The sequence below is a fragment of the Lithobates pipiens genome, unplaced genomic scaffold (assembly GCF_037356315.1).
Source record: "Lithobates pipiens isolate NorthernLeopardFrog02 unplaced genomic scaffold, aLitPip1_a1.2 Scaffold_8, whole genome shotgun sequence".
Lineage (NCBI taxonomy): Eukaryota > Metazoa > Chordata > Amphibia > Anura > Ranidae > Lithobates > Lithobates pipiens.
The window spans coordinates 195,247,828-195,254,024 of record NW_027507903.1 but is presented as its reverse complement, the minus strand read 5'-3'; the positions used below and the strand labels follow the sequence as shown (position 1 = coordinate 195,254,024).

Sequence of the window (6,197 nt, the reverse complement as noted above, 5' to 3'; positions counted from 1 at the left end):
AGTCTAAATAGGGATTCTATTTTCTTAAACCATCCTTCCCCTATCCATATTGGTGAGTTATGGAGGCAATACAAAATTTGAGGAAGCCATACCATTTTGACCAGATTGCAGCGGCCCGCCATCGAAAGGGGGAGGCGACTCCAGATATCAGCCTTTTGTTTTAATTTTACTAGGAGAGGAGATAAATTATCTTCCAGGTAAGAGTTTACATCCCTAGTAATCCACACCCCTAAGTATTTAAACTTCTCAACCTGTTTCAGATTCTGAATCTCCTGGGGGGCGCAAATAAACCCCGGTTCCAGCGACAACAAAGCGGATTTATCCCAGTTAATAGTCAATCCTGATATGAGACCAAATTCTCTAATTATCTTCATTGCCGTTTTCACCGAGGCCTGAGCATCCCCCAGGAAAAGCAGAATGTCGTCAGCAAATAATGCAATTTTTTCCTCTACCTGTCCTCTCTTAAATCCCTGTATATCAGGGTTGGCCCTAATAGCGATGGCTAATGGCTCCACTGCCAAAACAAACAATAAAGGGGAGAGGGGGACACTCCTGCCTCGTACCTCGTTCCAATAAAAAAGTCTCAGAAAGCTCATTGTTAATTTTAATTTTCGCTCTTGGGTCTGTATAAAGCCTGCCGCAGTATCCTTGTTCTTTTTCTGAAGGGTAGACCCAGATAATTTTGTGCACAGCAGGTTTCAAATATATATGGTCTGATGGGGCTCTTTTTTAGCTCTCAATAAGAACCATGTCGCTTCTCCTTTTCTGGTATGTTATTTCGATCTATATATTAAAAAAATAGTGCAGATAAAATAAAAATGATTTTTTAAAGTGGTTGTGAACTTCAGACATAAAATATGAATAAAACATATCCTTCTATAGTGTGTACTCATCTCAATTAAGAGCACTAAGTGTTATTTCTGTCTGCTGCTTAATTCATCTGCTATCAGCATGAATCACTTCTGACGAGTATACCTGACACCAAGGGAAAAACGGTAAGGCCCCTTTCACACAGGAAGGATCAGTAATGATCCGCCCCTTGATGATCCGCTTGCTCAGCGGGGATCGCTCCGTTGTCTCCGCTGAGCCGCGGCATAACAAGGCGGTCCCTGCACACTGTGCAGTTCTCCGCTCTCCTCTATGGGGATCGGACGAGCACGGACCGTCTGTCCATGTTCATCCGATCCACTCTGCAGACGGATAGAAAAATAGGATTTTCCTCCGTCTGCAGAATCGGACAATTGCGGAGGCGGACCATATCGGGTGTCTGTGGATGTTCATCCGCAGACACCCGCTATCCCATAGGAATGCATGTATGTCCGTATTTCATCCGCAAACGGATGGATGAAATACGGAGATAATGGCCGCATGTGTGAAAGGGGCCTAACAGGAGGAATCTGCAGCTGATTGAGAGCCTCATTTATGTTCCTGTGTGCTATGTAAAGGAGTGTGTCTCTTCCCTCCAATCAGCTCTCAGAGCTCTACTTACTGAGCTCTACCAAGTGTAACTTCAGCTCTCTACCCTTTATTTTTCTGACAGCTGAGACAAGCCTTCTCCTTACTCTTCAGCTGCTTGTTTGGGGCACCAGGAGAGAAATTGAAGCTATTTCTGAACATGAGGGACAATTTGACTCACTTCCCGCAGTGATTGGGCACCCAGGATGTTCACATAGGGGTGGGGAGAGAGTCCTCCAGTCATGTATAAGCCTCAGATTTTCACTTGGAGCGTATTCAGGGCCTTAGATTTTTTTGGCCATGCTTCTGTGGATCACAGGAGTGTAGTTAGATCTGCACCCCTGTGATTTGTTTTCAGTATTCGCCCAGAAGCCTGGATCGCCACCTTGCTCAGCCTCTTAGTGATTTGCCAAGAGCCTGAGCCAGCTCTTCCCGCCCTTCCACAGCCCAGCATTCCAGTGTGAGGAAAGAGCAGAGAGCCGGGACTGTCAGTCCCAGTTTTCTGCTCAGAGCGGAGGGGGAGAACTGAGTGATCAGCAGTGTTTAATGGCTCAGTTCTCACTAGAGGCGGCGGGGGACAGATGCAGCATCAATCCTGAACTTCTCTTTTAACTTTTGGAGGCAGGTATCTAGGTATGTGCAGCAGGATAGACAGCAGATAATCTTGTCACTCCTTCCCAAAATGGATTTGTTACTGCTTCTACTGCAATTGGGTGAGACTTCTTGATCATGTAGTGGAAAATGTCAAAGTGCAGTAGATGCCACTGAAATCTGGAAACTTATATTTTGTTTTGATTAGGGTGGCCATGTGTTACATCCTTGGTCAGGTTATTCTTACTGTCTGTGTCTTCACTGGGATATTTCTCCTCACTCCCTGTCACAGAGACAGTGAGAGGAAGTCACTACAAAGGTCTTGCAGCCAGAGGTTTAAAGTGGTTGTATACTCGATTTTTAAACTTACGTGTAGGTAAAAAGGCTTACGTGTAGGTAAAAAAAATATCTCCTAAACCTGTACGGTTTAGGAGATATCCCCCTCGGTATGCGCCACTGACTGCAGCGGCGCATGCGCACAAGGGGATTCACGGCCTGAAAATCCGGCAGTGGCCGGCGGCCGGAATGAAATCTCCCGCGTGACGATAGTGACGATATCGCGGCTCCGGCCACTCACAGCGCCGGAGTCGCGATACCCGGAAGAAACGCCGAGGGAGCATGTCAGCTCCCTCGGCGTGGATCGGGCCAGATGTCGGGGCCTCGTTCTAAGGTAAGTATTTCATAATGAGCTAGTATGAGGTGCATACTAGCTCATTATGCCTTTTGCTTTGCAGGTTTAAAAAAAACAAAATGTGCGGGTTTACTACCGCTTTAACCATTCCTCACTTCCCAATTCCAAAGTTTGAAACTTTGGCCTGTGCTGGCAGTGGGAACAAAGCTAATTCTTTCCTGCTTTTACTACCCCCACCCCCTACCACTAGTGTGGTTTGTTGTGCATCTGCTGTTGTGCTGAAATGTATGACAACAGAAATCACATTATTACATATGGTGCCTGTTCACATCAAAGCAACGTGATGCAGTGGGATTTTTGAAAAGCTGCATTATCTTCACTTGGTGGTGCACAGTGTGTTTTTAGCCCCTTAGACCAGTGTTTCTCAAACTTTTTTCAGTCAAGGCATCTTTTCAAATTATGTACAATCTCGAGGCACCCCATTCTAAAATGTAAAAATCTTAACTAATTTCTACATAATGCATCATCATCCACAAACGTAGGCCAGTCAGTGTTAGAGGTGATTTTTTTCTTACAAAGCAAATACACCTTTGCATATTGGTACTGACTAGTACTGCAATCTTTCTTTCCCTCACTCAACTAATGCAACCCCAGTACCAATGGAGAGGGGCAGGGGAAGGTCTTACAAGGATGCTATGCAGTGGCCCACCCTAATCCATGCACCTGGCCCCTAATCTCCATGTGGGCACGCCAGCTATACTGGGAAGCTGCCACCATTGTTTGCACCCTTTAATTCCCCCCCGGCACAGTGGAGCTGCGGGACGGAGGAGTGCAGCGGCATTGTGACAAGCGGTTAAGAAAGCGCAGGCTGTCAGTGTATTTCCCCCGCTAGCCGCCCATCTACTGTCTAGCAGCACTGGACAGGAACAGTGATATATACAATATATGTAGGTGAGCTACTGACGCATCATTCTACACCATGCTACACCATGCAGGATATGCACCCAGTGTTCTTTTTCAAATTAAATGATCTAATTATATTTACCTCGCCCTCGTTCAATAGCAGACTCTTCATCAAGTAATCAGTCTTCTACTCCAGACGCTTGGAAGATCAAGTGTAATGTTTTGCTGTAAATAAACAAAATACATATCTTAATGTGCTTTAGTTACATAAACCTTATTATTATAGCACTTCAAAAGTATTTTATATGTTCCTCAAAGTAAAGGTTTCTGTGTGAAAGTCCAGACATGTCCTAATTTCCCTAAGTGAGCGAAATCCCCCTTCATTTGCAGCGCCCTCTCCCAGACACAACGCACATTGTTAAGGTTTCTGCAGCAGATGCAATGCTAAAAATGCAACATTTCATCCCACTGTAGGCACTGATTACATAAGGGTGACAACGCAGCTGTTATTTCAAGTGCAGTCCAGCAATGTTGTCACCCCATCTCAGGAAGCTGCATAAGGTGGTCGTAACTGGCAGGGTCAACAGAATTCTGTGAGACTTTGGACAAAAGGAAAGCTGTAAGTGCAGATGCTCTTACAGTTAACTGCTGAAGCATGTTTTTTAATGGAAGGCCATCAACTTTAAAAGGTAGTCTATGCACTCTTTCATGAGCTGCACTACCAACTAGAGGATAGAGCCTCTGTGAAAGCTTTTTCTGTTTTTAGAACTTGGCTGTCCTGGATGGACACTAAAGGTGAGCTGTCACATAGAAGAAAATTGCTTTGTTATCTAAAGTTCCACTTTAAAAGGAAGCGTTCATGATACAAATGTGGGCGCTATCATTTAAATTTCTATGTGTAAGTCATATGGCTGTCATTCTAATCCTTTTAATGTGACCCTCTAATGTATTTTAAAACTGCCCAGTTGCAATAACCTGCAAAAGTAAACTCTAATTACTTACTTTCCCTCTGCCCATGCCCCTGAATACTGCCCTGTTGAAGAGAAATGGTCCCTTGAAATCCACTGGAAGTCTGACCTCTTTGCTCAATCGGTTGTTCCTTCTGTTCACCTCTAAATTAATACTGTGTCCTGTAGTAACATGGAGGTCAATAGGTGGAACATCGGGGGAACATGGAAGAGCGACACTCTTGGAAGTGTCGTCTTTCAGCAGAGATCGAGTGACCATTCCTCTTGTAATGAGTTCAGTGGCCTCGCCAGCATGGAAGGGAAGTATTTACACATTACTTGCAGAGCGTGCATCTGGCTAGTCAGCCAATCAAGGTTTTCACCTTCACTGGCTGTGTGTATGTTCCAGGTCAGTGCATTTTACTATCAGGGTCAGGTAAAGAAATGTGTAAGTTTGTTCCTGTATATGGACCCTCCCCTTTAGCAGGCTTGCACTGGAGATAAAAACACTTTAAGCCCCCATGATAAAATAGGAGTTTTCCCTACTCTATTACTGCATGAGCTTTGTGGTGAATGATGAAGTAGAGAGGGTCAGGGTGGATACAGACTCATAAATTTGAGTATTGTCAAGAAGTGAATGTATTGAGTAAATTATGTTTGTAACTTACTAGAAGTAGAAGATGAAAAATGTTCTGAAGATGGTATAATGCTTGAGTAGCCAGGACTTGATATTTGACCCTATAAAATGAGAAAATAATAAGTTAAAGGTACAAAGAATAATTTGACATTGATACAGAGCTTCAGTGAACATAAGTACTACTTGGTGCAAGGCCCAGCCCTATCCTGCCACAGCAGCTATCAGCTTCTCATAGAGTTTGATAGGCTGCTGTCAGCAGGGCTGGAAGGTGCACCCTGTACCTTTCACTCGCACCTAAACACTGGAGCCTCCTAAATCAAGGCTAAACAGCCGGTGTGCATGGGGCCTACAATGTCTGTTTTAAAAAGTGGGTAATAATTACGTACTTGTGAATAAGGATGTTGTTTCGGGGCCTTCAGATGTTGTTTCAGGGCCTTCAGATGATGTTGTTTCGGGGCCTTCAGATGAGGATGTTTCGGGGCCTTCAAATGATGATGTTTCGGGGCCTTCGGATGATGTTTCGGGGCCTTCGGATGATGTTTCGGGGCCTTCAGATGATGTTGTTTCGGGGCCTTCAGATGAGGATGTTTCGGGGCCTTCAGATGAGGATGTTTCGGGGCCTTCAAATGATGATGTTTCGGGGCCTTCGGATGATGTTGTTTCAAGTTCTTCGTGGGCTGCTGTTTCCAGGACTTCATGGGGTGTCATTTCCAGGACTTCATGGGGTGTCATTTCCAGGTCTTCATGGGGTGTCATCTCCAGGTCTTCACGGGGTGTCATCTCCAGGTCTTCACGGGGTGTCTTCTCCAGGCCTTCAGGGGGTGTAGTCTCCAGGCCTTCGCGGGGTGTCGTCCCCAGGCCCTCATGAAGTGGTGTTTCCACTCCCCCACGGGGTGTTGTTACCATGACTTCATGGAGTTGGTCTGCCAGAAAAGACAAAAAACACACAAGTTTGTAAATGCATTATCTTAGCAACCTTAATGGCCCATTTATATGTATACATTATATCTTGTGTTAACATGTGTTATATTAA

The 6,197-nt window shown here is 44.9% G+C and overlaps 1 long non-coding RNA gene across 1 annotated transcript; it reads right to left on the bottom strand.

Moving 5' to 3' along the window:
• Nucleotides 1–597: 597 nt before the first annotated feature.
• LOC143961288 (uncharacterized) lies at nt 598–5,257 on the bottom strand. Its single transcript, XR_013270441.1, has 3 exons — nt 5,196–5,257; nt 3,723–3,805; nt 598–783 (listed from the first exon to the last, which is right to left on the bottom strand). It is a non-coding gene; the product is annotated as an uncharacterized LOC143961288 (long non-coding RNA).
• Nucleotides 5,258–6,197: the final 940 nt, after the last annotated feature.